The sequence below is a fragment of the Aythya ferina genome, assembly GCF_964211825.1.
Source record: "Aythya ferina genome assembly, chromosome: 10".
Taxonomy (NCBI): Eukaryota; Metazoa; Chordata; class Aves; order Anseriformes; family Anatidae; genus Aythya; species Aythya ferina.
Genome location: NC_140306.1, coordinates 16,166,168 through 16,187,252, shown reverse-complemented (window position 1 = coordinate 16,187,252; position 21,085 = coordinate 16,166,168). Strand labels below are relative to the sequence as shown.

The window sequence follows — 21,085 nt, the reverse complement described above, 5'->3', positions numbered from 1 at the left end:
ACTCAGACTACCCAAAGACAGTACTGTGTTTCTGGGATGATTGAAAAGCCAGTTGGATAAAACTGGTAGGTTTAATTGACAGTCCTCCTTTAAAATGGATGTAAAAGGCATGTACCCATCCAAAGCAATAGCACATAGAAGACCACATTGTTTTAGGGGGAAAGGTTTGTCTAGATATCTTTTGAGAATGGGAAGAGATAAAACAAAAGAGGAGAAGCAGACAGTAAAGGAAAGAGAATGAAGGAGAAAACAGCCAGCTCCTCACTGGTGCGTAACCACGAAGGCTGCGGCACCGGGCGCGTCTGCGCGCTGCCAGAGGAGGCTGGGAGGGCAGGCAGGGCACCGCTGCTGCTCCTTGTGATGCAGAGCCCATGCTGCACAGCAGCAACAGCCCCTGCTTCGCCCACCTCCCGCTCCCTTCCCCTGCAAATCCACCTCTGAGCTTCTGCTGGGGGAAGCTGGCAGAGAAATGCCTTGTGCCTGATTCTCCCTGCGCTCCGCGGAGCGGGATCTCATACATCCCGCTGCTCCTAGGCAGGCTGCATCAAAGGCAACCCCACCAACAGCTTCTCCTGTAACTTATAACTTTCAATCTTGGCTGCCTATATGTATCAAAGGGGGCAAAATCGTCCCCCCAAACACACTGTTTCACCAGAGCACCCCAGCAACATAAACCCACAGACACTGAATCAATGGCAGAAAGTCTTCACCTTTTTCAGGAGGTACTGAAGCAGACTCCAGTAATCTTCAGCTGAATTATTAATCGTGACTTATAAGCCTTTTATACCATTATAATGGGAAGTTCTCTATTAGCCACCAATTTAGAGTGCAATTTTCAAAAACATCCAAGTGATGTAGATGCACAAACCCCACTGACAAGCCAAATGCCATTTGGCTTCCATTCCTCCCCTTTTTAGAAATCTTGCCCTTAACACATTAAATATTTCTACTGTGTTATCTGCAACTTATTAGACAATCAGGCCATAAATGCAGCTTGGAAATGGTCTCTTGACAGGAGCGCTTGACTTAGCGCTAAGTTCACAGGTGGGATATTCCTCCTTCAAGCAAATTTTAACTGAAAAGTTTTTCTGTTCTAGGCAGGTTCTACCTGAGATGCACTGGTTCTCAGCACAGCACCTGCAAGAGGAACACCAAGAGAACTGGGATTTTCACACTGGGAAGAGGCTGGGTTGTTTCTGTATGCATACAAAAAGCCATGCTTCACTCCTCTGTAAGTGGCTTTAATACTCCTTGTGAGTAACATCACAAACACCTTGCATTGCTTTCCACTTACAGTAGCACTTTCCCTCCGAAATTCTCAGTAGCTTTACAAATAGTAATGAATTAACCCTTGAGACATGCGGGTTAAGTACATACTGCGGCGGTTTAATTATTAATCCCAAACAGTAGCCCAGCAAAGGCAAGCGGCTTGCATGAAGTCAGAAAGCATCGCCTAACAAAGCAAGTAATAACACACAGTCTTAGTTGCTCCATGCCATGCCCTGGCCATCACACAGAGGCATTTTTTTTTTCATCTTTTCAGGCTGCTGCCTTGAGGAGGAGCCATGTTATATTACCAAGGTGGAGCTGGGCAAACAAGATAAAGGTACAACTGTGGAATATGTTACTAAAGCTGCAGCTGCATTTTATTCTGATTAATAGGAAAGTATTGACTGAGACCTTACTGGCAGCAATACATTTCAGGTGAGCATTATCAGAAGCTGAGAGAATTCACTATTGTACTAAATGGAAGATGTGAAAGAAGCACAAAAAAAAAAAAAAAAAAAAAAAAAGTGGAATTCAGGGCAGCAACTTCAACAAACTCAGTCAAATGATTGGTAATGCCTCCTGAAGAGATGATCTTAGAGTCTAGGAGTTCAGGAAACCTGACAGTTTATTAACAAAGCCTGTATAAAATAGTGCAACAGATTATCTCAATGCAGAGGAAATGGAAGGAGCATTGGGAGAGACAATTACTGTTACATCCAGAGTCTTCTAAAGGCTTTGACTATCAGAAGAGATTGTACAAAAGGTGAAACAAGAACACTAAACAAAGAACAGGTAGAAAAGAATGGCAGAAATGTCTCGGCTATGATCCAGATGAGCCAACACACAAAAGGATCAACAACTAATGAGGGACATAAAAAGGCAACCAAAAAAGGATCTATAAATACAGCAGCAGTAAATGGGAGACAAAGATAAGCAACAGTTCTAGGATTTAATGGGAAAGGAGAGAAAATAACAGATGGCTAAGAAAAAGCTGAAGTGTTCAGTACCTCCTGCATATTCTTTTAATGTCTAAAGGATAATGGAGAATGAAAAAAAAAATAAATCAAAAGTGATTTTACCAAGAATACAAGACTACAGGCCAGAAGAATAAAGAACAGACTAAAAAAATGTCAAGAGAAGCCAGATGTACTCAGTTTGATAGGGCCTGTTGAAATTCACTGCAGAGGAGTTGAGGAATTACCTAAAGCCATCCCCAAACATTAGCTATTATATTCAATAATGCACAAAGAAAGGGTAAAGTTCCCAAAGGACCATGAAGAGGCAAAACCAGTATGCAACTTCAAAAGAAGCGAGTCTGCGATGAGAAACTGCAAACCAATCCACCTCTCTGTTATGCCCAGGAAAATGTGGAAGCAAGCTAAATCATCACATCAGCACCTGAAGGATTAGGTGCCGGAAAATAATCAAAATGTCAAATCAAAGAAATTCCCTTTTGATATGGTAACCGGCCTTATAAAGAATGGAAGAACAGTAATTGACAGTGTACATTGGCTACAATAAGGCACTCAGTAAATGCCCAATGTGATATTTTCACAGGACAATAAGGATTGATACGAAATTGAAGCTTAAGGGGCACTCAGGTCCTTGTATTCCATCCCTGGGATGGAATTCCACGTAGCAAACTGAAATAATATATTTGACAGCCAGACAAATGTTAGTAGAGAAAAATGTTTGTGAAGTAGGCGAGTAAGGTTTGTATCATCTTCAATCCACTAGTGGACACAAGCAAGCTGCAAAAGAAAACTTAATATATTGAAGAAATTGCTCAACGGTAAACTTGCTCAACGGTAAACTGGAAGCAAAGGAAGTCCAAATCTACAAATCAAGCAAAAATATAAAACAGAGCAAGGTTGAGTTCTGCTGGAAGGCACTGCAGACTATCAGTAACAAATAATATAATGGTATTTTTAAATAAATCCTATGTCACACCAGGATATGTAACAGGAATGCTGTACATAAAGTAGCCTTTCCATTTTCTCCACTCTCAAGAAACTTGCAAAACAAGAGAGGAAAAAAAAAAAAAAAAAGGAAACACAAAACAAAACGAAACTCACAAGGAAATTCACAGTAAATGCAACCCCATCTTGTCAGCTTATTTAGCTAGGGAGCAATAAACGGTAGCAGTGCCAACAAAAAAATATATAGTGAACACTGTTGGGCCAAACAAAAAGCACCAGAACACTGAATCTTTTGAAGGAAACAAACCTCACAGATTGTAAGGGCATTTTCTTCCTCACATTTCTCTCAAATCCTCCAGCACTTGACAAAACCAGAAAGGCTACAACGTATACCACATGAATTTTTCAGAGTAATTAATCTTTCAGGAAGACTCAGTCTACCTTTTTCAGAATGATTATTGTGGGTTTTGCACATTTAAAAATGAATGGGCTTACTTTTTGACAGGTCTTTTGGACAGCCAGTGATTACTATCATTAAGAAGAATCCAATAACACGGCATGGATCTTTTCCATATATATATATTATTTATTTCTTTTTACCATTTTTTCTTTATGTAATTACCTTCTACCATACGTAGGCCAAAATTCATGCCAGTCTTCTACTTTTAAAACACAAAAAATGAGTTAAAGCTAATAAAATATTCTATGTGCTAAGAAAATGTTTGTGAATGATTTGTAGATTTTGTAGATAAAATAATGCATTAAAAATGCATTTTAAATTCAGACTACAACTTTAATGTAGCAAAACAGTCGCATATATACCTAATATTGCCATTAATTAGTTTTCTAGTGTAACTTTATTCTCAAGGGTAGCATTTTGCTTTTATAGAAACTGTAGTCCAGCACCACCTAAAAATGCACAGAACAATTTCCTCAGGTGACAAAGAACAAAAATCTTCAGTGTTCTGGGGAATAAGGTGAATTTACCTTAAGCTTCAGCAATTGCTACCAACAAAATTGCTAAGTAATCTGACATTAGCAAAGGCCTTTTTCTTTTTCTCTTGATTATCTATGATTTTCATTATCCCACCTAAAAACATTTTAAGACACCTATGCAAATGCTTTCCAGGAACCCATCAACCCGTTGGGAATTTCAGTTTTGGTTACAAAACCCCCACACAAGCTGCATATTATTTCAAGCTTCTTACATCATTAGCCTGTTTCAAAAATATCGGTATTACTGAAAGGTTTAAAACATCAAGACAAAACTTGCAATATAGAAACTGAAACACTGAATAGTGTAATATAGGGGCCCCTTCTGTACATTCTGAATGCAATCACATCTCCCACGATGGCAGATTTGCCGTTAGCAGGAATAGCTTCCACTGATGAAGAACGGCTATTCAATAAGCAGGACACAATATATATGTTCAGCAAATCTATATTCAAGGTGACACTGACTTCCACACAGTACAGCAATGCAGAGGCTTGAAAAGCGTCTCCTGCTTGCAGGGAGATATCAAAAGGAATAATCTAGTGCTATTTCCACTATTAACCACCAAAAGAAAGCCTCAACACTCATCAGAAAACTCCCGAATCCTAAAGCGTGCATGTAACATGGAGTGGACAGCAGCAATTGTGGTATCTTTAAACACTCTTCAGCCCTGCTGGCTGATTCTACGTTAGACATACCCCTGGTGCAGCTGAATGAAAAATGTTGTGGTGTGTTAACAGGTAAGTTAGACTATAGGTAATTCCACAAACACTACAAAATTTATGATTTATTAAGCTTAGAAATGTAAATACTGTATATAGAGAGCTGCAGTCTTGTGGGCTTCATGCCGTAAAAAATTGCTCAGAGCATGAGCTGTACATCCGAGGCCAAGCTTGGCAGGTGGGAGAGGCAAACTCACTTCAGTCTCACAGCTCTGAACCCTGCCCCAGCTTCAATGATTAAGACTAATCCCTCCCTGATGAATTTGCAAACCTATTTGATGGTTTCCATATACACATACACTGCACACACAGAGTGCTCCATGCAGGCAGGACAGGGCACCTCCCTCACAGGAAGCATCAGTGAAAAAAACCCGTTGGGGTTCCGAAAACCCCAGCGCTGTTACTTTTAAAGGCATTCCACCACACAATGAAGAAATTCACTGTGGAAACAAAGACCCTTGTATTGACGCTGTACTACCTAGCACACGATATCACTGTTGTTGCTTTCTCACGCTCAGAACCACACCACAATGTGGCCTTCACATGCACTCGGCGCTCAATGTGACAGCGTCGGGGAGCTGAGCAGTTTGGGGGTGCGTGGCCCAGAAACAGGAGCCATGGGAAGCCTGTAAGAGCTGCCAGCAAAGCCAGTCCTTAAGACCAAAGGAGAGAAATAGCTGCGTGCAGATAAAGAAGTCTGCACAAGAGAACAGCGACTGAGGCTGCGAGGGTGCTGACCTGAGCATCTGGACTGAAGAAACTCAGGCTCCTTCAGAATTGCTGTTATTTTTCTGCAGGACTCAAGGTATGCAATGAACCCTCCAAAATACACTTGCTATTGTATGTGTTAAATATGTAACAACTTCTGCTTCTAAGAAACATTTAAAGCCTTTTTAGTTTACATTCCAGTGTGTGGAGGGCGTCCCTGCAGCACAGCAGCTCTTTTATTTATATGCTGCAAAATATTCAAGAATTCGGAATGTAAGGTGCAGAATCCGTGAAGATGAGACCTTTTACCCTTTTACACCAAAGACCCAGAAAAATGCCAGTTAACATATCAGTTAGAATACAGATCATTATTATATAATATAGATTACATTGTGATATATTTGAAGCACTAAGTATAAAAGAGTTGGCTACACCTATAAAATAGAAGTCTGAAATATTTCAGTGCTAAATAACTCTGTTTATGGAAGAGGAAACCTTATTCAGAGTAAGCTTCAAAAAAAAATTTGATCTAACTAATAATTTTGTAGAACAAATATAAAGACCAGCGTGTATCTCTGCCACTCTTCCATGCATTACTGTCATGTCTGTTATCCTGCTACATGTAAATATTGTTTATCCATGTTCAATTTTCCTTTCTCAAAGATTTTAGATTTTCCTTTTCAGACAGTCAAAACTATTTTACCTTTTGCACTTGTCACGTATATTCACAAAAGAAATAGTTTGCATTTATACTAATCTTTGTTGTTGTTGTTTTATATACTTAGCTTTGTTTTGAAGCAGAATTCTTAAGTTTATCTGACACACATTCCGATGGTAAGCTTTATCAGAACTTTGAACTTCATTCAGATGTTTATTTTAAAAGATTTCAGCAGCCACACAGCTTTGTTTAGATGTGAACTTTCTTCCCATTCCAGATTCTCTCTTGCTATCATCTTCCATCAGACTATCACCAAGAATCTTTTTGCAGACATTTTTCCACAACTACATTCATCATCCTGCACCTATTCTGAAGTCGCAGTGCGTGTTATGGGGAATTTTTGAGTACAAGCAACTTTAAGCTCACTTTCTAGATTTTAAACTATTTTAAGTTATGAACAAGTAACCACAAAATGCAGCTGTTGTTAATATAGATAAACTCTAAGCTAACACCTAGAGGATTAGCTGTCTTCAGGCAAATACTCCCACTTTCTAGTCCCATCACCAAAGTTGCTGTGGTAGTTGATCTCCAGTGCTTTATTCTTAGCTAACAAAGGATGTGGAACCAAAGAGATGCACCAGGTCTGACTCAGCTACCTACAAGCAGGTAACTAATGCTGCCCGCGGTGCCACATTGTGTCTGATAGGTGACATGGGATGTAGCAGAAACTCCCACCCCTCTGAAGTGGGGGTGAAAAGCCAGGTGGGGCACCCCAGGGCATCAAGGGACACCAGGAGGCTTCGTTGAGGAAAATCAAACCACTGGGTATTCCCACGGTCCGTTTGCTCTCCCCACTGCTTTCCTCCAAACTGAATCCCATCGAGGTGACAGCACCACAAACAACGCGCAATTTTATTAACTGCCATCTCCCTATAGAACTTGTCAAAAAACAAAGAAAATGTTCTTCAGATAATCAGCAAACAGGCAATTGAATGGTTATAAGATATGGTTTGGTTAGGGAAACATGCCAGAAATTTGGATCCAATATCACTTGGAAAATTAAGAGGTTGTGGTACTGAGTTTATAGCATGTGAACAAAACACAACACTGGTAATGATATCAAGCGCAAATTAAAGGTAAAGTAATACTTTGCATTGTGAAATTAAAATATTCATTTAATTCAATGTTGAAGTGTTAATCTTGACGCTGAACTAAGCAGTTGATACAAATTCTTTTGTGTTGGGAAGAACTTCCAGCAATGCTCACCGTCAAAATGGAGGTCAACATTAGATCATAAAGTCATTTTCAAGAATACTGAGCTAGTTTAATAGCAAGACGCACAGACGTACACAAGCCACCACTCCTTCACATAAACATCCTGAAAATGTTGGATTCCACTTCAGTGGCCACATTAAAGCGCGTTACGTGAAGGTGAGTGGACAGGATCAGAAACAAAGAGCTGCTTGCAAACCTGACCGTACGCGGTCCCACTCATCTTCAAAGACCTCCCCACGCATCCAGGGCTGGCAGTATCTGCCAGCAAGGTATCTGTAGCCTGGAAAAGGTCCCTTTTCACTGCGTGGGGGTTGAGTTACAGCCCTGTCAACTTTCACGCTGTTTATAAACTTACATTGTAGTTTATTTCAGCAGCAGTGGAGCCCTACTCTATGCCTTTGCTTTTAGCTGCCCTGTCTTCACATCACCTTCTCTTGGTATCGGTGCTCCTCAAATGTCACTTGACAACAAAATACGTGGCAGATGAAAAGGAAATAAAGAAAGCGTTAGCACAGAATTAGGTTGTGATGGTGTAACGTGATAAAACAGCACAATAAGGTAGGGAAAAAAAAGAAAAAGAAAAAAAAAAAAAGAAAAAGAAACAGTGAAAATGATCGGCTAGAAACACAGAAGCAGCAGTCAACTTTTTGACAGTTCAATGGGGTACAGGAGCGGGCAGAGGTCGGGGGAGGGCTCGGCTCCTTCGGCTCGGCGCTGCTCCGCCGGAGCGCTGCGAGGCTCCGCGAGCAGCCGTGGGAGCGGGGACCCAGCCCGGCCCCGCAGCTCGGCGGTGCGGGAGCGGGGCGAGATCCCCGCCCCTGGAAGCGGCTGCTCCTTCCCTCGGCTCCCCGCAGCGGGGGAGCAGAAGCCTCCTCCCGGCTCCTTCCCCCGGCTCGGGGAGCTGCCCCCCGCCGGGTGCGGGACGGGGAGGGCTCCCTTCAGCCCTTCGCTCGCCCCGAGCCCGGGGGCAGCGCGGCCACCTCTGCCCGCCCGTCCCCGCCGCCTCTCGCAGCGGAGCCCCGAGGGCTGTGCGAGCGGTCAGCGCCTCTGCCCCGCGGGGCGACCCCGGGCAGAAGCCGCCCGCATCCAGCGCCCCGAGGGAACATCCCTCGGCCGCATCCCGCCGCTCAAGGTCACCTCAGCGCGGGGCTGCCCCCCCCGGGGGTCGCCGCTCCCCGCAGCCCCCAAGCAGCACCGGTAGATCCGGGCCGCGCCGGGCTCCTGCTCCTACCTGAGCCGGCGAGCGGAGCCGAGCCGAGCCGAGCCGAGCGGAGCCGCCGGGAGCGCGGAGGCGGCCGCTGTCCCCTCAGCAGCGGCGGCGGCGCCCGGGGAGTGGGGCCGCGCACGGCGCCTCCCTCCTGCGCCGGGCCGCTGCGCTGCGGTGGGCGGCGGCGGCGGCGCTCCGTCAGACTTAGCGGGGCCGCGGCGAGCGGGGAAGCCCCAAGGGTGGGGGGGGGGGGGGCGGGCAGCGCCTCTCCCCTCCCCGCCGAGGTGCCGGCCCCAGCGGAGCGGAGCGGAGCCTCCCCCGGCAGGGCTGGGGCTCCCCTCAGCGGGGAGAGGCCGGCGCCGCGCCCGGCTCCGCCGCGGCTGCAGGGGGCGCGCAGCGGCGCCCCCCGCTCAGCGGGCTCGGCCCCGGGCTCCCGGGTGGGCGCCCCTCAGGCCCCGCAGCCCCGCGGAGGGAGGGGAGCCCTGGGGGATGCGGGGGTCCCTCAGCCTTCACCGCTCGTCACGGTGCTGACGTTCGCCTCTCGCAGCCCCGGGGGCTCCCAAAATGTCAGGGGACCGGTGAGGGTGGCTCTGAGCTCAGCGAGAGGGGCTTGAATCGTATCTGTCAACAGCAAAAGGTCCCCACCTCGTGTCTTCTGTTCCCTCAGCACTCACAGATTTCTGTCAGAATCCTCCACAAGACGCGAGAGGGCCTCACCCTGACCGAGAGAAGGGGGTTCTGGCCCTGGGGCACAGCACCTGTCAAAGATGCCTAGGTTCATTCCCACTTCATGAAGGTGGCTTGACATACAGATTGCCTACATGAAGTAAACTGAGGAACTAGCACTCCAGTATGAGGAAATTAGTCCCCTCCCAAGGAAAAAAAAAAATGTGGATTTAAGATGCTTCTTTTCTTCACAGCATTGCAGAATGGCATCTTTGAAACATTTCTAGAGCGATTAAAGTGGGTTATTTAACCAAACCTTCCTGATTTTATACATAGACTCAGGTTAGATTTCCTAAAAATTCTGCTATGTCAAAGAGTCTTGCCACCACAAGAGTTAAAACTACCCACCAACCATCTCCAAAGCTGAACTGAAATAGAGAGAATTTGGAAGAGGAGACCAAAAAAAAAAAAAAAAAATGCTTGGTTGGTGCTGTGGACTTCTGTTTGGTGTAAAAGATTCATACCCATTGCATAACACCTACAGACTGCTACCGCAGACAACACTAGCATTTTATGTGGAAAAGTAGAACTCTTCCACCTCTTTTTACTGGTAAATAGCAGTGCTGGCCAGCCTTGGTTGTTTGAGAGACGATACGATGTTAATTATATTCTGATTCTTATCTTGGCTTCTTCCTCAACGCCATTTAAATTCCAGTCTTAACCTTATCTCAGCAAGGACTTAGGAAAAAGTAGGACAGCCAATAGAACAAAAGTACAAGTCCCTCCACATCTTTTCAAACTACTTCTAGCTTATTTGATACTAGGAGAAGCTGTAACCATATCTTTGTAGTAATTTCACGCAAATTAATAAAACACAAACTTGTAGTTCTCATAAAGTTCAGTCATTACCTTTGGAAAACTTCAGAAACCTGTAAGTATTCTGTGAATATCTAGATTAGTTCTCTCATTTGATCTTAAACCACATGCTTACTGTCAGCTGCACATCAACATTTCTGGTGCTTTCCCTGATACATCACTCAGTGTCATCGTGAAGATCAAACAAACTGAGAAAACCTAACCAAAAATAGCAACATTTCTGTTTTGACAATGCTTGGAAAGGTGGCTGAGAAGGCCTGAATGAAGTGTTTACAAAAATAATCGTGCAAACATTAGGTAAATCTGGAGCTATTTTCTGCTTGTGCTTATTAATCATTTAAAGCAGATGATTGGAGTACCGTTTGAAAGCGTTCGGTGTGCATTCTTACTCAGTGCAGGCAAATACATTTGACTAATAATTCTGCACTGCATAAAACCATCATGTCCTACAGACTATTTTCACAGAAATGTAAAATTCCCCACACAACCTTACACTGTTAAACATAAAGGACCACAGAGCAGAGTTCTGGGTTCGAATATTATTCAGGTCAGCCTCTGAGCGTATGACTTGTCTCATCAGAACATCCACAGCTGGTCAGCTACTGCAGCTGGGACTAATAACCACAGAGCAGAACAAACAATATCTTAAGATATTCAGCCCCTATGACTGATTTTTAAGTGATGGTGAAATAGCAAAATTGCATGGCTCTTTATCATTTGTAATAAAAAACAAAAGACAGAGAAACATTTTTTGTTTTATTATCTTTTGCCTATGAAAATCTTTTCCTATGAAAACATATGTATGTTATATATAATTTCTGACAGCTTTAGAAGCTACCCTATGCTCATTTTTATAGAGAATACATGGCATTTTTTAGGGTCTCTCTTTTCCTTTGGAGATCTTTTTCTTGTACTATAGTATTTCTAGGAACTTAACCTATTACATAGAGATTTTAGTAAAACTACAAGATAAAGCATGCAGTTAACAGCTTCAACTAATCTCCTATAATTCAACACTTCAGACAATTCCCATCGTGGTTTTCCCTAAATTCCTTAAATTACACATTCTCTCAGGTTTAGGTATTCCTTTAAATTCTTCCTCATTTTCCTTTTTAATCGGGGAACATATGCGTAGTGGAGGTTATCTACTTGGTTTAAAAAATGTGAAGGTGCACCTTTACCTGCAATCACCAAACTCGTTGGCACTATGCACGGCTTAAGTCTGAATGATCTAATAATGAATTATACTTGTCAGACAGTTCTTCTCAGGTTTCAGCTTCATGTTATTTTCACAACCTACAGCTTAATCGCCACACTACCAAAACAGAGGAGGAATTTCAAGGACATTTCAGAAAGGAGGGGATAATGGATGCCAATTCAATAGCTTATAGTTTGGCTGTAATTATATAAGAATGAAATAGCTATTCTTTTATTTCAGTGTACTTTATGAAATTTCTAAAAATAATGTATGTATATAAAGCATAACAATGATGAAATTTTCTAAAAATAATGTATATAAAGCATCACAATAATGTTTTCATATCATATATCCATAACACCTTCCACTCCAAGGAATCCGTATACACTTAGAGAGTTTACCTTTGAAGTGTTGCTGGTGCCAAATGGCAATGCTAAGAATGGAAGTGAAGAATACTTGATCTGCCAAAAATGTAGTAGTACATACATTAAGAGAGCAAAGTACGATCGTAAAACCTGTCATCATTCTTCACAAAGCAGGCAAAAATGTTTTATGAGGAGTCATTACACAACAATACAGGGCTTTTTGAAATATGAGGACTCAGAAGGATATTTGCAGGACCAGTATTTGACTTACAGCCTTGAAGTGCTACTCTCATAACAGAGTTAGACGTTTGATTACAAGAACATTCAGATGCGGTCTTAGTTGCTCTTAAGAAAAAACTCTCATGGTATCATATGCCACCAAGCTATGGCATAAGTCCAGTATCTGATACAGTAGAAAGCATATCCCCGTGAATCACCAGTGTGATCTCCTGCGGTAATTTCACACCCTCACATCACAGTCTCCCACTCAGAAAACAACCAGTCCTGCATCTCTATTGTTCTTAAGAGCCAGAGTAATGACAGACAAAGGCTATGACAGTAACACGTTTTCTGGCAGTAACACATTCTCTGGCATTGCCATGAAGTTGTATAGCAGTCAGCCTGTCACAGTTCTGCATGAAGTTGCTTTTCGCATTTAACATCTGAATGTCAGACACTGCGGGAAAAGACTAGAAGATAACAAAATTCTGATCATCACATTGTTTGGAAAAAAAAAAAAAAAAAAGTTATTACCAGAGGATTGTTAGATGTATTGGGTTATTCTGCAGCTATTATTTCACAGTTCTAATTCAGCATCAAAGCAAAAAGAGCTGGAATCTAGTGCAAAATGCATATTATATGTATACCTACATGAAATGTCCTTGCTTCAGCTGTGCTAAACATAAGGGGATTTTAACCTCCATGTGAATTGAGTAGCAACTGCATAGGACAGACACAGGGTCTGAATGAAGCTCCTGTTTGCTGACCCTGTTAACATTTGTGACTCTAGAAAATAAATCTGATGCTTCCCTGGCAAAAGGTATTCTGTAACTAAGTAATTTGTTAAACCTGATAAAATGTTGATAATTTTGCACCCAAAAGCACTTAGTCAGAAAAAAAAATATAGATTTCTATGACCTTGATAACCTGGTGGTAGTGTATATATCATCTCTGTTATAAACAAACAGGCAAGCCCACAAGAAAGGAAAAAAAATAATAAAAATCACAACAGCAACAAAGAGTTGGAAGAATATGGCCAATGGAGAGAACATAATACAATGATTATATCTTTTCTGAAAGGACCACAAGTGAGTTTGCCAGATGTATAATCTGACTTTTCTCAGATTTGAATGTTAAATTACAGCAACAGTAATTTTACAGTTCAGGACAAAGATAAGTTTTAGCTAGTTTTAACTAGTTAAAATGCCCATCTCCTTTATCACAGCTCTTTTCTTTTAAATTTTCTACCTTATTTCTGAAACTAAGTAATTTGAAACTATTTTCTACCTTGACGTTGTGTTCCAAGAAAAATATTGATAGGGTGAAGTAGGCAATGGTTTGCATAATCGTTAGCACTAGCAGCAAAGATTTTGAATAGGAAGGATAATTAAATCGTTAGACATGGGATGTGGGTAAAGAAGCAGGAGTAAAATTCAAAAAAATCAGTGAAGACATAAAGCAACATCTAAAGGTCAGTGCTGGAAAACAAGCTGGCTACTGGCAAACTTGTCTCAACATTCCCATAAATTAAAAGTCAGTCCTCACTTTCTACAGCAGCTTCCCAAGGGGAAATAGAATCATTGATTTAAATACGAGTTGTCCTCTGTGGTTTCAGTGGAAATTTCCAGGATAAATATTACACAAAATCCCTAAAAGAAAATATTTATCAATAACAGAATTCTTGTTGCAAATAAAGATGGATTTAGAAAAGCAAACATAGAATCTACAAATGGTCCCAATGGTCATTGTATAAATACCATGTTTAGCTTGCTGATGTTTGGGTAAGAATGATTCATTTGCTTTGAGAATAATAACATCTTAGAATATCTTCTAAAGACTGAAGAATGTCAGTTACATACATACCATTTTGTTGGAAGCCCCTTACCTTTTGTATTTAAACTCTTAATGAAAAACAGCACAAGGGCAAGGCAAATCTACATACATATATTTTAAGCAAGTGGTTGCTTTAAGACATAGACGCCAGAAAAATACTATCAGGAAGCCCTTGGATCGACTCAGGAGAGCCCATGTCACTGCAAAAGGAAGTTAACAATGCTGTTAGACCTCTCAGCAATTTATCTACACGAAGTCTGCTTTTTCACTTTTCCAGTTTCTGGCCAGTACTTCTGCTAATGAATATAGTACTTATGTCTCCAAAGCTCTCTATAAATAGTAACTGTGAATCTCTTAACAATTACTACAAATGAGCTCTGAGGTGAGAAGAACGTAAGCATTCCTGTCAGACATGGACAGACTCGGGTACCTCCCAGCCTGCTTGCAAATTAATCCCAGAGTTATCTGCATGCCTGATATGATGGGCTGTCTCAGTAGTCCCGTGGTTAACTGCATATGGAAATGGCAGCAGCAAGATAGTTCATATTCTTAGCATGCACAGCCATAACATTCGTGTGATCTCACCCCCAGGTTTTAATTCCTAAAAGGGTTAGTTCTTACCAGGGTCTAACCTGCATGTTTAATATTTCATCATGATTACGCAGGCTTATATTCACTATGCTTAGGCATAATGCTGAGCTTTGGAGCGTTCCTCCTGGACTCCAGTGTGTATACACATATACGCATACAGAAAATCAAAAGAGAAATAAGTGCATCCAGATGGCTATTCGGGCCTCCTAAGACCTCTTCAGTATCACTATTTGCATCTTCCCATTATCTGGAGAGGAGTTTAAGGTGACTACACACCTCCATTAGTCACCTTAATAGGATTAATCTCTTGTACTGTCTTCTAATTAGGTCCATATAACTATCTGATGATCTTGGGCATATATTCTAGCTATGAGTGCAAGCAGATGAAAGGAAAAATGCAGACATGGAATACATTATGGATGGAAAAAGGGCATGCCTTTTTTCTCATTCTTCATTCGGCTTTTTGTTTTCTAGTAGCATTTCAGCAACATATCACTCTGTATTGATTTGGAACTTCTAGGAAAAAATTACTCTTGGTTTAAAACTACTTTTAATTATTCTCAGACAATAAATTCTGATTTTATTTGCATCATTTGTAGTGTTGGCTGACTATCCCAGATTAAAGAGAAAAGATATCCAGAAAGGTTCTGTATTAATAAAGTCTGAGTGGCATTATGGCGAGAAAGACAGAGAGCCTCCTGGGCCACATTAGGCAGAGCACTACCAGCAGGTGAAGGGAGATGATCCATCCCCCACTCAGAAGTGGTGAGACGCTCCCAGAGCACAGGGTCCAGTGCTCATGGCCTCCCAGTACAAGAGTGGCCGGGACTTACAGGAGTGTTCGGCAAAGGGCCACGGGGACAATTAAGGAACTGGAACATCCATCCTGTGAGGAGAGGTGAAGAGCACTGGGTCTGTTCAGCTTGGGGAAGAGAAGGCTCAGGGGGATTTTATAAATGAGACTCAATGCCCAGTGGGAAGAAACAAAGATGGATCCAGGCTCTTCTCCGTGGTGCCCAGCAACAGGACAAGAGGCAATGGGCACAAACGGAAATAAAGGAAATTCCATGGAAACATTAAAAATTATTATTATTTTTTAAACCATACCTTATCTATCTTTGAGGATGATCAAACACTTGCACAGACTGCACAGAGAGGTTGTGGAGGCTCCATCCTTAGAGATACTCAGAACCTAGCTAGACACAGTCCTGGGCAACCAGCTGAATGTGCTTTGAGCAGAGAAGTTGGAGGTACCAGCCAGCCTCAACTATTCTGTATCCCACACAGATGAATGAAATTAGCCTCCACACCACAGCCTTGATTAAAGAGTCAGACTTGTTGAATTCCCATCAAAGCTGTCATACAACGTTTTAAACCTGGTCTTTATCAGCAACAATTTGTTGACAAGGAGTGGCCAAACCCTATCTCTCAATCTGACTTCCAATATGGCTTTTAACTAATCATCTTGGATGGGTCAATATAAGGATGGATTTTATTTTCAAATGCTTTTCTTGAGCAACCTCAGTTTACCCAGATTTACTGGTGTTGGAAATACTGTGTTATTGCTAGTGTTTTCTGGTGATAATTGAATGAGAACACTATCAGGAATAGTGTTTGACATACAATGCCAAATGCCAATCTATCGCTCAAAAATATCCCCACCCAACCCCACAAAAATAAATAAATAAGTAAGCTTTAATGACCTCTTAGAGTGGTTTATGCTTTTTCTTATAAGTATGTGATATCCTACCATCCTACCACAAGCAAGTAATTGGGGGAAGTCAAATATTATCCTCTTAAGATGGAATTTGAATGATTTATGTTTGTAAATGATATTTTGCTGCTAGGCTGCTATTGCTTCTGGGCTGATGCATATTCTATCCTCATTCACAAACAATATCTAAATGAGGTAAATATTACTTTTATGTATTATATTGCAATGTATATATCTTACCAAAATAAACAGAATTTTCTGACTGAATAGCAGAGGAAAAAAGCCTAATGTGCTGTATTTCCTGAGTGTGGCAACTAAAAAGGTTACTACACATGGCTATCTGTCCGAATTATGCCTAGAAAGCTTGGATCTCAGCAGCAGGGATGAATTGGGCTATGTCAGAAAAAAAAAGCTACAATGGTGTTTGAACAGATTGTGGTGGGCGCTCTGCCTGTCCCCCCAGGATGGCTTGGTCAAACAATGCTGGGATGACTGGTGAGGCTAAAAAGCCCCCGAGTCTCTGAGAAGTCCCCATTTGCAATGTGATGGCTTGTTTTCTCCAGGAATGAACAGTACCAAGACTTTCTTTCCCAGCACAGTACTTCTGGTTATTCCAAGCTGTTTCCTTACCGTCTGTGTTGGTGGAGAGGAACGAGGCATATGCCTGGAATGGAGGCACCGAAGATGGACTGTCCACTTCAGAGCAGATTGAGGCAGGCAGGGCTAGGTCTCATAAACGAAGTTACTGCTGTTTCCTCTGTGTTTTCTACCATCTCTGGTTTATTTCTTGGGCATACCAATGTTCATAGTTCAAATACATATTTGATTCAATCTTATGTGAGCTTCAATAAGGAAAATCCGGAAGTTTCTGCCCTGAGGCAAACGTAAAAGGTTGAGTTAAGGCAGTGAATCAACTCTTGCTGCAGAAAGCAGTATCCTCCCAGATACTGTGACCATCCTGCAGGCTGCAAATAAGTACAGAGAGCAGTCTTGAGTGTGTGTTCAGTTATGTAAGAGCAAGGAAAGCAAGCCTAGATAAGAATATGCATTTGAAGAAAGGTTGTTTTATTACACAGGACATCGGTAAGTCCATAAAGGAACATCTGTCTTTCATGGCACAGAAAAAAGGTACAAGCAAATCTTCAGCCATTCCTTAAAACTTTAAACAGACTGTGTATGCATGTTACTTACTTCTAATGAAGTGCAATGGCGTGTATTCATCAGAAAGTCTATTCTAAAGCAGTAATTATTGCAAAGTTCTGCAATTATAAGGGGGTGTTCAAGTAGTTGTACTTAGTACAGATTAATATTCTTTTAATTATATAACTTACTGGAATCTGAATAAAAATGAACCTAGACAGCGACATACTCTTTAAGTTGGCAGTTGTAGTGGTTTCTCAGTGGTAGCATACATGCAAAAGCTTCACCAATCTCTCATCTTTTTCCCCCTCACCATTTATCATATGGTTACAGTGAAAAACAGCAGGGAAATGAATTATGCATATTTTTTAGCACATTGAAAAGTTAATGAAAAGTTAAATACAACTTACGTGTGTGATTGCACAAAGCACTTATTTGACCTTGCTAAGCTTTAAAAGGCATTCTAAGATTAGCCTGGCATGTATTTCAAGTGTACGAAAAATACAAAATTGGTTCTTAAAATGCTAGTACAGACTGTTTCATGCCTAAATCCTCATTATGTTCAGGATATTTATAGGAAGTGACTCAACTTTAAAGTGGGTAAAGACAAGTAAACCCTCCTTTTTTGTGGAAAAGTGGTGCTCATTTTCAGATGCTACATCACCAAGCTACAACCTTCAATAAATCATGTTTTCCATAGGAAAGAAAAAAGACTATGTAAATGTTTCCATGAACCAATTTTTGTCAAAGTGAATTGTACAGCATGGCAGCAATGCTGAGTTTACAGTTCAGCATATATTTGGGGTGGGAAAGTGAGAGTGGGAACAGACACAAAGAGGTGAAAGCGAGAGGAGCACTCTGCCCTTCCACCCCTTTCACTTTTAGGATTTGCAAGCAAGCCTGAGAGCCCCAGAAACCCACGAAAACACTTTCATCCTCCAGATGACTTTTGCTTTTCCATCATTTGTCACATCTCATTTTCATGTTTTGCCTTTATTCTCTTATTTAACCACAGGGGAAAGCAAATTAGACGAAAGTGAATAGATACACTAAGGGCAGAACAAACTCCCATATTTCCAGTAATACATAAGCAAAACAAAAATAGAATGTTTTATTCTGTGCTTTATTTCCTGTTGTTGTCTAGCAATGCAGAACATAACACTTCAGCATCTGACATATCCTGCTCCACCAACTCACTACCCCTGCAAAGAGGACGGTGGTAAGAGTTGCTTGTGTTTATCCATTTTTGAAAGAGACAATACTTTAAGGAGATAAAGAATTCACATTTAGCTTGATAATTCTAAGAAGTTTAAAGGTCAGCAGGATTGATATTGTACTTGAAATGTAAAAAAAAAAAAAAAAAAAAAAGTCATTTTGTTAATTCAGCTCTCCTGTGCTGACAACTCTGGCACTACATTTCAGCCTCAGCTGTTAGAAGTGTATCAGGTCTACGTGTCCTTTACTAACAAGCTTTATCCAAAGAACAGGAGGATGAAGTGTGCTACACTGTTGTGTCTCAAAATGGTTAATATAGATGAGCTGCAGAATTTTGATACTGTTCTACTGGGAAAGATAGACTATCCTACACAAAAACCGTAAATGGCTTCCAGGCAGGTACACACATATCAGAACCCACAGATCTTCTCTCAAATCTTTGCTGACTTCCTATTGACCTTGAAGTCATAAGAACTTCACTAATTAAATTTTTAAATATTTTCATTTCACTGTAGCAATTCACCTCTCGCAATTACATCTATATCTGTACCTGTACAGCCTTTTTGTTTGTAGTCATTGTGGTTTGGTATCACTTTATTATGCAATTCCTGATTTCGAAAGTGTAAATTCTTTCTCAAGTTACCTATGCCTGACCACCAGGTACAAAGATTTATTCTCCCAGACGTACCTTTGATAGCACATCTCTACTTTTGCCACTGAATTAATACAAAACACTACAGCTTTTCTGTGGCTTTTGTATTAGCCACTTTATCATGAGATGAAATCTATCTGAAAGCTGGATTTAATGCAAAATTCAACAGCCTGCTGATTAAGCAGAACATCTTACTGAAAGCAGACAGTCCTTCCAGGTGTACCTGGGCTTTCTACAAAACTCAAAACCACAAAGCACTACTTTTCAACTGTCTTTGGACAACCGATAACAGACCAAGATTTGTCTGCCTCAGAAACTGTCTCTTCTTCCTCAGGATAATACCCTGGGTTTGTGATCACTCCCTAGTGTCCAGGCAGGACATCCTGTAAAAGACTTTTCTACAAAACATTCCTTGACCTCCATAATATGAAGCAGTTGTCCAACTTAACTGTTTTTCAGCGAAAATTGGTACAGCTTTATTTTTGAAAGGCAGGAACTAGGATTTTTGTTTCAGAAGCAAAAAATGGTACAGTTCTAGCTGGAAATGATCTCTTACGTTCTATAATGGGAGACTTTGTCTCCTATGAACTAGACAGCATTATGGATCATACCTTTAATGGTCAGCAGGGAAGTCGGAGTCTTGGTTACAAGTTTTTAGGATGCTGAAATCAAAATGAAATAACGCTCATATAACTAAATTATTGACAACCCTAACTGGTATCACCATTGTGGTTTCATTGTGTCCTAAATTCTGGCACTGGGGAGTGATTTTTTTCTGAAACAACCGGTGTCATAGTGTCATTGCTGACATACATGCTAAACATCTCCGTTTTTATGAATGAAATGACAATGTTTATGTGAACAGAGTGAAGGTATTGCTCTGAAAAACTCTTTCTAGGTTAGGGGATATACTCAAAAAGTCTGGAAAAACTTCTGAATCAGTTCTGAGATATTGTAATCAGAAGTGTGGAAAATTCTGTTAACCATACAGCTCTGTACTTTGTTTAGAGCCCAGGACTGGAATTCATTTGCTTTCTTTTGTTAAAATCCCATCATAGTTATCCAGGGTTTCACTTTAGTGGATTTTTGTTCTTGTTTTTCATTCACTGTAAATTTCATATTACCAACCTTCACCCAAACAAACAAAAATCCTTGAACTGTCTTCTATTGATTAAATCCAGTGTAACACAGGAAAACGCTGGGACCTTCTTAAACAGAACTGCAAGCTACAACTCTGAAATATTTAATAATTCTTTTGAAGGTGTTTTTTTTTTTTTTTTTTTTTTTTAAGTGATCCCTACTGCATGTAAAAATAGCTTTATATAAGCAGTATTTTAGGCATAGTGTTAACAAAAGGATATTAAAAAATCTTAAATATTTTATTATTGCCATTTGTAAATTACTTTGGCCTCTTGCTACTCTTAACACCCTAAAACCATTTGCTTATCTTGCAATATAGACTACATGGACTATATATACTCTGTACTTCCTTTCCCTCATCTTCTTTCTCTTCATTATGTATATACATTTGGATGAAAATCTTTCACTTTGTTATGGCTTCATTCCTTTTTTCTTCCTCTTCCCATTATGATGAGAACTATTTAAGAATTAAAGTGCTGCTAGTTGAATCCTTGGGCAGTTTCTCTCTTTTTTTTTTTTTTTTTTTTTTTTGGGGGGGGGGTTGTTTGGTTTTGTTTCGTTTTTACATCATATAACAGAGATTACTTTGGATTCACGCTGTGAATAGCAGCTTTGGGAGGAATATAGCAGAGCTGATGCTTTGCCACTGAGCTAAGCAGAAAGCAGGACAAGACTCACAGGCTGCAAGTTAATATATTAATGTCTAAAAATACAAACTTACAAA

General features: G+C 40.9%; 1 protein-coding gene across 14 annotated transcripts in view; it reads right to left on the bottom strand.

Moving 5' to 3' along the window:
- Positions 1-15,740, bottom strand: part of ATP2B2 (ATPase plasma membrane Ca2+ transporting 2) — a 419,442-nt gene extending 403,702 nt beyond the window's left edge. For 6 of the 14 annotated variants that reach the window (XM_084531464.1, XM_084531465.1, XM_084531466.1 and 3 more), the window contains exon 1: positions 8,777-8,912. The gene's annotated coding sequence lies outside the window, so the exon portion shown is untranslated. Of the gene's footprint in view, positions 1-8,776; positions 8,913-15,607 lie in introns of those variants that run through there. The other 8 variants (XM_084531467.1, XM_084531468.1, XM_084531469.1 and 5 more) reach the window with 3 other exon arrangements.
- Between the last annotated feature and the right edge of the window lie 5,345 nt (positions 15,741-21,085).